Source organism: Dioscorea cayenensis, chromosome 7 (genome assembly GCF_009730915.1).
Source record: "Dioscorea cayenensis subsp. rotundata cultivar TDr96_F1 chromosome 7, TDr96_F1_v2_PseudoChromosome.rev07_lg8_w22 25.fasta, whole genome shotgun sequence".
Classification (NCBI taxonomy): domain Eukaryota; kingdom Viridiplantae; phylum Streptophyta; class Magnoliopsida; order Dioscoreales; family Dioscoreaceae; genus Dioscorea; species Dioscorea cayenensis.
This window is the reverse complement of record NC_052477.1, coordinates 17,304,338-17,315,816: the sequence shown is the minus strand read 5'-3', so window position 1 is coordinate 17,315,816 and position 11,479 is coordinate 17,304,338. Positions and strand designations below refer to the sequence as shown.

General features: G+C 41.2%; 1 non-coding gene across 1 annotated transcript; it reads left to right on the top strand.

Moving 5' to 3' along the window:
• Positions 1 to 38: 38 nt before the first annotated feature.
• Positions 39 to 145, top strand: LOC120266102. Its single transcript, XR_005537946.1, has one exon. It is a non-coding gene; the product is annotated as a small nucleolar RNA R71 (small nucleolar RNA).
• Positions 146 to 11,479: the final 11,334 nt, after the last annotated feature.

Below are 11,479 nucleotides of genomic sequence, written 5' to 3'. Positions count from 1 at the left end.
GACCATTGTAAAAAGTCTGAACAATCATCCACTCCGAGAATCCGTGTTGCGGGCACTTTCTCAAGAGCTCCTTGAGCCTTTCCCACATCTCAAATAGAGACTCCAATTCCAATTGTACAAAGGATGAGATCTCATACCTAAGCTTTCCAGATTTTCCGGGAGAGAAATAACGGCCAAGAAAAGCTTCTACTATCTCCTCCCATGTGGTAATTGATGCTCTAGGAAATGAGTATAGCCACTGCTTCGCTCTCCCTTTCAAGGAAAATGGGAAGGCCCTCAACTTGATGGCATCATCCAGTACCCCATTTATCTTCAGCATATCACACACCTCGAGAAAGTTCTCTATATGACTGTTTGGATCCTCATCGGCCAAACCATTGAACTGTGCGGATTGCTGCAACATATGGATGAAAGCCGGCTTCAGCTTGAAATTCTGAGCTGTAATTGGGGGACGCACAATGCTCGATTGTGTCCCCAATACTGAAGGTCTGGCATAATCGGATAATGTCCGCTGATGCTCATTCTGTTCTGCCATATTTTCAGATTCTTCTACTTCCAAATCAGCTAGATTAGATTTTTCTTGCATAGGTTCTTTCCCTTTTCTTCTAAGTGTACGTTCGAGCTCGTGATCTCCTTCAATCAGTATGGAGGGGTTCCTGGAGCTGCACCAAAAGAAAGGAAACAAAATCAGAACGATGATAGAATAAGAAAATATGAAATAGAATGAATATATGAATAGCTAAGAAAAACAAAGTGCAAAGTATCTCTAAATGCCTACTCCCCGGCAACGGCGCCAAAAACTTGACAAGTCCGAATATGCGTGTACACCGCAAGTGCACGGATGTCAAAGTAATAATTCCAGATGAGTGGGTATCATATCCACAAAGAGTAGGGAATAAAGCCGGTTAAATTGTTTCTTAACTAATGTGGAAGATGAATAGTGATATGTGTGACAAGATTCAATTCTCAAGAGTAAAAACAACAAGAAAGAGAGCACAAGTAAAGGAGAAGGTAAGACGATCAATAAAGATGGGGTACCATGATATTGTTCCACCTAGGACAATCGTTTCAAGTGCAAGAAACCTCTATTATGCTTCTTAATTAATGCAATAGTGAGTCATGGAAGTCCTTAATTGCATAGTACCAAATCTAAGGTCAACCATGCCTAACTCTATACATGTCCCTAAGGAGAAATCAAACAATCTCAACACCTCGCACTCGTATAGAATTGCAATGAGCTCTAGGGTTTCCAAATGATAAACCCTATTCCTATGTATAGACCTAGCCCTTTGGTCTAGGTGAAAGATCCCTAGCCACAGTTAAGCCCTAGATGCTAAAATCACTTCAACGCTTCACTCTGTTGCACTCATAACTAAGCCCAAGCGGAAGGTCATCCTTTTGCCCATTCACTCTACTATGCCCACAAAGAATTCTTGGAATGTGGAGGTAGGATAGATCACACCGAAGGGGAAAGGGGACGCTCCGCTACCTCTCGACTCACCCTCTCAACCCTCTCCAATCTAGCTTTGTCTAACTCTCATGGTGTGTCACTCACTCACAAGGATTACCAAGAAGAACTCTCAACCCAAGTGTCACTCTAGGGGAGTATTCATACAATCAAGCATACAAGATTGGAACTCACAATAAACATCAATTAATTGAAAGCATAATAAAGAGATTCAATGAAATGAATACATCCTAGGGTTCACAAATACCCAAGTACCCACTAGGGGTTTAGCTCTCCATTGAGCTAGATACAATCAATGAAATCGAATGTAAAAATAAAGCACCCATAGAAAACCCCCTCATTTGTCATGGTGATGGTCTTGTGGAGAGTCATCTACTCATCTCAAGGGTCCCTTTGTCCGGCCTAGGATACACCTCGCCGGATCGGTGCCAATGAAAGCTCTCCTACTAACCTTCCTCCAAACGGTGCGTGATATTAGAGCTATAGAACCTCTCTAAAGCCCTAGCCAATACCTCTCAAAACCCTAGCCGCAGCCCTCTCTCAAGTTGTGGAAAAGATGGAGAAAAGAATACTGAAATCGGGGCTAAAATCGGCTTTTAAAGGGCTGGAATCGGGAATCCACACGCCCATGTGAGCGCCACTGTGGATTTTTCACACGGGCTTGTGGAATTTCCACACGCCCGTGTGGATTCTCTATTTTCCTATTTTCTCGGCCCGACTGTGAATAGTGCTGGTACAGTATTCTTTCTACAGTTTTTCTACAGTATCCTACTACAGTACCTGCTCAAAATACTCCCGAATCCATGCTTTCATCGAGGTAACGCAAACAGGCACATGTTTACGCCGTGGATCACTTTGCTTATTCAATAACAGATATGTTGGTGAAAATCTTGTTTTATATGCAAAAGTCGGAATACTTGAATTTGACTGCCCTTGTGCCGCTCCAAATAGTTGTACTGGCTTGAATATGAGGAGGTTGGCACACATTCCCGCATCTCGAACCCGACCTATGTCTTCGCGTTTGAACCTTAGCAAGATTTTCCCCAAATTGGTGCATTTACGACCCACATTGGCTTCTTTCTTTCATATTCGGCCTCACAACCCTACCATCATGAAGGTAACATAAATACACACATATTAGCATTAAAACCCGAGAAAAGTAATGCTCAACGCAAGGAAAGAACACTTCGTATTCTTATCGCACAAGCACTTATCACTAACCCAAGGGGTCCTGGCACTATCGTTTTCTCGGCCCCTCTAATCGTGTCTCGTAATCCCATCCCCAGGAGGAGTCTAATGATGTATGGGCCAGAAAAAATGACACCAATCCTTGAATAATGTCCTTGATGCCTCAGGTACTCGGCTATAATGTGTCCTAAGTGAATCGGCTCGCTTCACACCATAGAATATAAGTATAGAAGTTCCTGTCTACTCAGGACGCAAGTACTGTCCTCACGGCCATTTACTGATCTACTCAGGATTGCATGAAGATATCTGCAGCTTGGTTCGGGAGAGGCATGTAGCCTTGGATACTCCCGGCTCGTACCCACCCTGACCACACAGTATCTTATATGCCTTTTGGGGGGACAAACTTCACGAGAAATCGGTCGGTAGCCCATCGTACTCCTCTGTCTCAATGAACGCCTCATCATATAATCCGAGTTTGATGGAGAACTACATGACGCTCATACTATGATGCTGTCCGAAAGCTCTAAACTAAATACCGTCAATGCTATCAAAATGAGCATAAGAGCGATCAAACTCAAATGAGACAAGCACCTCCAATGAGAGCATGTGGATAGCAGGATCATGGATAAGTAACAGCCTACACCAACTGCCCACTGACAACAACTCCTCAACCTCGTCTGCCATATCATCTGCTAACTGGACCTTCCTCAGCGAGCTCAAATCCAAAAATGGCGTCTAACCAAATTTGAGATTTGATTGTCGTTCAAACCGAACCCGGTGCTCAGGAACGGCGAATTCCATGCTTTCCGGCTCTGGTGTAGGCTCTTGAGGGCGCTTGCCATCTGCTTTCTTTGTTCTGGGGGTCATACCTGCAGTAATGAAAAGAAATCAATCTTCAGTCATTCACAAAACAATGCTGCAGGAATCCACACGGGCCTGTGGAAATTCCACACGCCCGTGTGGATCCATGTGGTGTGAAAACCGCACGGCCCTATGGTCAGAAATCTACAAATACACCTCTAAATCGCTTTTAAACTCATTGTGAATAAATTTCAACCCTTTTTAGTGCAAAAACGAGTCACATTCACCCATTTAATCAACGAAATCAAAGAAAATTAAGCAATGACCAAGATAGGAGAGAAAAGTAGGTTTAACAACAAGATGAAGTTTAAAGTCTGTAAATCGGCCGAAAAACTCACGTGAACTTTTCTAAACAAACGGTGGAAGATTGGGGGAGTACGAGAGAGTATTCTCCGAGTTTGTGGAAGTGTGCAAATAAAAATGGTTCGATAGATTTATAAAGGGAATCGCACCCTTATGATTTATGCATATCCACACAGGCGTGCGGAAATTACCCACACCCATGTGAAACCATAGGAGAGCCCACAGGGGCAGACGCATGCCCCTGTTTGCTCTCGGAAAAACACTTAGAGCTTCAACACGCAACCACATGGGCGTGTAGAATTTCCGCATGCCCATGTGCCCAAATCACAGGGTCAGACCCATGCCCATGTGGCTTCTATGTCCAACCCGAGAAAACTCTAAGTGTTTTGGATGCCCATGCGAAACTTCCCCACGGGCGTGGGCTTATACAGGGCTATCTCACAGGGGCACTCGCACGCCCCTGTGTCTTCTCGGGATGGAAGAAAGCTCCTTTGTAAAGATCCGCAAGGGCGTGCAAAAATTACCCACGCTCGTGTGTTTATCACAAGGTCATTTACAAGGGTGAGTCCACGCCCCTGTTTCTTCTCTGGAAAAATCTCTAAGTCTCTGCAGGAAGACAAACCCCCGTGTGGAAATTACCCACGGGCATGTGAATCTCACACGGTCGTTCACAGGGGCGAGTCCACGCCCTTGTGCCTTCTTTGCATTAGCTCTCAGTAGAGACCCACGGGCGTGTGGAAATTCCACACCACCGTCTGTTTTCTCTGGATACCTTAGAAAACTTTGCAGGCTCTGCAAAAAATTTCTGAACATATAAAAACACTCAGAGCCTGCTTTCATCATGCAAATACACTAGAGAAAAATGCACGACATGCTCAAACGACCAAAAACTTCGCTATACTCATTTAAACACGCATGTGCTCTAAAGATCCACGAGAAAATCACAGCAATAGCATCTCAAAATCAGGATACCAACTCTCAAAACCTTATTCATGCAAACACTAAACTAAAAGCTAGAAAAACAGTAAAGACTTGGGTTGCTGATTGTTTGCTCACTCGCAAGTGTACGGGATCGCCAAGTAAAACCTTGTGCAAAAGCCCAAGGATCGTATTCCACAGGGCTATGGAGCTCCTATTACTCCTCCATCACTTAATTTCTGACCTCACAACTTAAGCATGGTATACTACTCTAATACATGCAAGAATGTAAATAGATCTCAAGTATGACAGTTCCAAGGCAAGCAAGGAGATCACAAAAGCAACGATGATAAAAATAGGCCTAGGGATGAGGATCCCCATGAGGGGTCATCATGGTATATGGATGCATCATAATAGTGAAGCAAGGGTGATTTAAACCGAAGGATTTCAAGAATAGTTCAACCCCAATTTCTCGGTGATTAAACCCTAATCCCATACAAATGTCAATAAGGATCTCTCCTTAATTACATTCCTATGATTACATTAAGCGTAGGGAAATCCCGCAATAAGGATATACTTGCTCTAAGTGTATCCTTAAGAATCGGAGGGGTTACCGACACCCAATCTCTTGGCATATCGATACAAGAATACCCCTTCTAGCTCATGAAAGATCTAGTACATCCGAGTAGGTCACATCTACACATACAACTCAATAAAGAACTAAGGATCTCTCCATTTTATAGTTCTAGACATAAAGAACAATGAGCCAAAATATAAATCAACCCAAATACATTCCAAATGAAGGTTTAGCATCCAAAATACATGATGAACCCCCCAAGGTTCACCTACATCCGGTGGCCTTAGGGATCTAGTGTGCCATTATACAAACAAGTATAACAAACTCAATAACAACAACAAGAAATAAATGCATAAATGACACTCCCTAGTCCGAATGATGATGAAGAAGAACAATGCCGGCAAATAACTAAATGATAAGTGGCTAAATGTATTACCTCCGGCTCAAATAAATATAAGACTCTGCAAGCATTGGAAAATGATATATGGATAATGAGTTACAACCATTAAGCACAACAAAAAGATCCTGTCTCACCTCTTATATGTCTATGCCATGTGTGTGAATCTTCTAACTGCCCTAAACTGGTCTAGCCTACTGACTTCAATCACTACAAGTCTAGATGCTAATCACACCACATGCAAAGAGTACTAAGTCCTAAAATACTAAGCGCTACTTCAATGAACAGAGTAAGATCTTTCCAAGTCCTGAACTCGAACAAACTCTTTTTTCTTTCTTGGAACCTCTAGTAGGAAGTCAAAAAGATCACTAGGGTTTTTTTTATTTCCATTTAATTTCATTAATTTATTATTATTATTATTATTTATTTTATATTTTTTCGAGTCTAACTAACATAGACTACATCAAAAATCTTTCTGGAGGATGCATATGCTGGTTAAGCATAAGAGCCACCCAACTACTCGATTACAGTCTACATAGACACATTCATGCTTCTATTAGCAGAGGAATAATGACATAGGCTCATTTTTTTCTTTTTCTCTTTTGATGTTTTTTTTCACATTTTCCTTTTTCACATTCACCCTACATCGTGTTTTCAGACTACCCTACATGCCACAAAACTAGGGCTAGCTCAACAAGACTCAGAAGTTCTTAAGAGTTCATTGAAAGAAAGAACTTAGAATTCTAAGGCCAAGTACTCAATGTGTGTGTCAAGCATTCAAGAGAGATAGAGTAGTCAAGTTGGCTATTCCCAGGGCATCAACACAAGATTCAGTGCACAAGACAATACTAGAGATGAAACAAGATTCAATAGAGTACAACAACAAGTACGTAACACAAATCAATCATTAATCCATGCTAGAAGAGTCTTACAATAATGAACAAGCCATCATGGGTAAACTAGCATGCAAATAATACCCTAAATCAAAAGATACACCCATCCCCACACCTAGTGTTGTACATTGTCCCCAATGTACACTAGTCATGAAAAACATAATAATATATGCAATGAAAACAATGGAGGAGGGATGGAACGGACTTCCCCGGTTTATCTTGTGCACACGGCGAGAGGTGATCCGAACAAAAGGTGTTGCAAGCTTTCCATGTCGGGTCCAGCTTTCCATGGAATGTGGAGAGACTCACCAAGCTCCCTTAATGCCCTACAAGGCATAAAGATTGCAAAAATAAATACTAGGGAGTAGTCAAAACGCACAAATACTAGATAAAGAGTAGCAAATTTCTACACAAGGTTGGTAGGGTATCCCTTCCCAACTTATTAAAATTAAACAAACACACTTGCATGAAAAGTAAAGCAAAGACAACAAAATAAAGAAATGAAACAAATGTCCATGCTCAAATGTCCAACTAGTCAACACAAGATGTTGTAGATGAGGTAGTCTTGGTGTGCTTCGAAAGTGCTCAACAAATCCACGTTTAGATGGCGAAAAGGTAGGATCTTCGATTTCAAACAAATTCTCCAACAACCATGTAAAAGTAATTTCTTGACTTGTTCATCCATCCCAAGTGTTTCCAAAATAACCCATTCTTATGTGGTGAAATGTGCTCAAAAAGTTTGGTCTTCAACACTTCATACTTTGCTTTATGATGAGCAAGCTTAAAGTGTGGGTTCTTTGGAGTTGGCATTATGCTTCTTGGAGGTTTGGAGGAAAATTTCTTAATGTTTGGCATTCCTACGTCAATGATAAATCATATGAGGCTTAAAGGAATCTAAGAAAATGCAAAATGTGGCATGAAAATGGGCAAAACATGGAGAAAAACAAAAGAATAGGATCCATACGGGCATATGGAGGCCGTATGGATACTATTCAAACTGCAAGAGGTTCCCATCATCATGAAATTTGAAATATTTGTACATAAATTCAAGAAAATTCATAACCATGATGTTCATACCACACAAGACAAGCTAAAAGCTTGAAACAATCCATAAACAAGCTCAAGAAAACAAGAAGAAAAAGACAAAATAAATCTAGGTCATCAAGATTCTTACAGATAAAAGCTCGAGAAAACTTGAGTGAAGCTTGGAGAAAACTACTAGATTGACTTCTCAATGATGTTAGGAGATGATTTAGAACAAGAAATAAGGAGATTTGGCCATGGTTTGATGAATGATGGAAGCTAAGGGTCGGTTAGAGAAGAAGAAGAATGGAAAGAAAGAAAAGGTGGCAAGGTTCCCATGTGACACTGGACTCCAAACGGCCTCAATGAGCACCTCATTGAGGCCGTTTGGAGTAGTGTAAAGTTTTTGGATTTTCCAAACAGCCTCAATGAGGAGCTCATTGACGCCGTTTGGCTTAAGTCAAACATTCTGGAATCTCCAAACGGCCTCAATGAGCACCTCATTGAGGCTGTTTGGAATTAAAATTAAGCTTTAAGGCTTTTAATGCTACTCCAAACACATGGGCATGTCTACAAAGTGTTCTAAAATCATCTCCAACATGAAATAATGGTTCAAAATTTTGATCTAATGCATGAAATGATAGCTCAAACAAGTGCTACTCAACAATAAAAAGAAGTAAACAACCACATGGACAATGATCATGATACACAAAATAATGAGAGCATGGACTTATTCAAATTAATAACTCCAAGAGAATACAAAAAATAACAAGATCATTAACACAAAGAATACACAAACATCAAAATAAACCCCCGAATGCTTGGGTTGCCTCCCAAGAAGTGCTTGTTTAACGTCATTAGCTCGACGTACCTCTTTCTTACCTTAAGGAGGCTTGAAGAGGGTGTGTTCATCCTGGCAACATGTAGCATAGCTACTTCCATGATAGAAAAGAATTACCTTCCCGGATGATGAGCTTGTGGAGACCAAGAACATGGTACCTTTAGGCCTCCATGGGAAAAGTTTAGGCCGAGAGTTGTGCAATTTAAACTTGGGCGAATCCTTAGATGGTTTGAACCTCCTCCCCGCTTCTACTTTGGTCCCAGCTGAATTTCCTTGGAGCTTCCTCAAAAATCATTTCGGCCTCCAAGGGAATAGGTAAGGTTGAAAATTTTTCAAACTCGGCATTGGTGGGTCCTTGGATGGTGTAAACCTCCTGCCCACATCTCCTTCTTCAACCATTGTCAATCTTCCATTAATTACCCACAAAAATCGTTTAGGCCTCCAAGGAAAAAGTTTTGGTTGGGACGTGTCTAACATTAGCATCGATAGGTCATTGGATGGCTTCAACCTCCTACCCATGTCTTCAATCGCCCCGAATAATTCGCTTTTGTGCTTGGTGTTTTGAGTTACTTCCATGCTAAGGGCTAGCTCAAGTGATATTTGTGCCACTTCTACCTTTTTTACCTCTAATACACAAAAGTTATCATCCACCTCCCTGCCATCATATCTCTCTTCAATTTCATTGTTGTTTGTAGTTGGGAGTTCCATTGCCTGCTCTTGAATTAATTGTCTACCACGACTCTCTAATTTGTGAAGAGAAGCTTGTACCAACAAAAGTGTGGCATCGATGGCCTCAAATCGGGCATTACATTTGGCGTCAAGGGCATGAAGTTCAGTGGTGAGGGCATCAAATTTGGTGTTGACATCTCGAAATCTCTGTTCAGTATTTATCATGAATTTTGCCAACACATCCTCTGTAGTGAATCTCTTTACTTGTGGTTGTTGTTGCCCTTGATACAATGAAGAATATGGGTGGTATTTCCACTACGGATCATAAGTTGTGTTGCATGGATTCCCTTGAGTTCTTTGCCCTCCAATAGAATCAACTTGGGCATCAACTTTAGTGGCTGAAATTGACTTAGAATCATTCAAATTGCAAGCCCCTTGCATTTGCCAAGAAAATTGTACCTTGCACAGAAGAGTATATAAAGAACACAAGTTATATAAAATAAGCAAAATATGAACAAAGATTAATATGTACAAATAAAAGAAAAATGACTAGAGCAATAGGTTACAAGTTTTCCTAATATTCCTTGAAGTCCCCGGCAACGGCGCCAAAAACTTGATTGTTTGCTCACCCGCAAGTGTACGAGGTCGCCAAGTAATACCTTGTGCAAAAGCCCAAGGATCGTATTCCGCGGGGCTAAGGAGCTTCTATTATTCCTCCATCCCTTACTTTCTAACCTTACAACTTAAGCATGGTATACTACTCTAATACATGCAAGAATGTAAATAGATCTCAAGTATGACAATCCCAAGGCAAACAAGGAGATCACAAAAGCTACAATGATAAAAATAGGCCTAGGGATGAGGATCCCCATGAGGGGTCATCATGGTATATGGATGCATGATAATAGTAAAGCAAGGGTGATTTAAACCAAAGGTTTTCAAGAATAGGTCAACCCCAATTTCTCGGTGATTAAACCCTAATCCCATACAAATGTCAATAAGGATTTCTCCTTAATTGCATTCCTATGATTGCATTAAGTGTAGGGAAATCCCGCAATAAGGACATACTTGCTCTAAGTGTATCCTTAAGAATCGGAGGGGTTACCGACACCCAATCTCTCGGCATATCGATACAAGAATACCCCTTCTAGCACATGAAAGATCTAGTACATGTGAGTAAGTCACATCTACACATACAACTCAATAAAGAACTAAGGATCTCTCCATTTTATAGTTCTAGACATGAAGAACAATGAGCCAAGATATAAATCAACCCAAATACATTCCAAATGAAGGTTTAGCATCCAAAATACATGATGAACCCCCCAAGGTTCACCTACATCCGGTGACCTTGGGGGTCTAGTGTGCCATTATACAAACAAGTATAACAAACTCAACAACAACAACAAGAAATAAATACATAAATGACACTCCCTAGTCCGAATGATGATGAAGAAGAACAATGCCGACCGAATGACGCTTCCTCTAGCCCAAAGAATGCCGAACGTTCCTTCTCCTTTGATGATGAAGCTCTCCTCTTGAAGTTCAAGCTCTTGATCCCTTCCAAGCCTCAAGCCAAGCTCTCCCAAGATGATGTCTTCGTTTTTCTTTTTCTCCCCTAGGTGTTGGTTGTCAAAAAGTCCTTTAAGAATGGCCTCCAAATGCCCTCATATACCCCAGGTATACTCCCTCTAAAGCAGCCCGTATGCCTCTCAAAATAGACTCAATAAACCCCCAAAATGGACTCCATACTGGCGGTATACTTGGCTCAATGAGGACCTCCATACTGGTGGTATACTGGCTCAATGAGGACCTTATTGAGGCCGTTTGGGGTAGGCAAAAGTGCACTATAGAACTCATAATAGTATCCATACTGGCTCAATGAGCACCTCATTGAGCCAGTATGCCTTCAAGCACACTACCTTATTCTCTGGCTACAGTAATCATTCTGGGGTTAATCCAGGGCAGCATTGAGGCCGTATGTCATGGTTCAATTTCTGACTTGAAAACTCTCTAGTTGCTACAGTGGAAGCTATAGTGATCTTGCTACAATGCCGATGCTACATTACCACAAGTACTCTAGCTACAGTGTTTTGCTACAGTACCACGACCTGGTTTTCTTCTCTTTTTTCACCCAAATTGCATTTTTGTGTCCTCCATGGCGTTTCCGTGCCCTACAAAGCAAATAACACACGATTAAGCACAAAACGGACATCAATCCTTATAGAAATACATGCTAAATATATCAGATATATAAACTAAAATACATACATTTAGACACTTATCAGTTGCCTCCCAAGAAGCGCTTGTTTAACATCACTAAGCTTGACATACCTTGTCT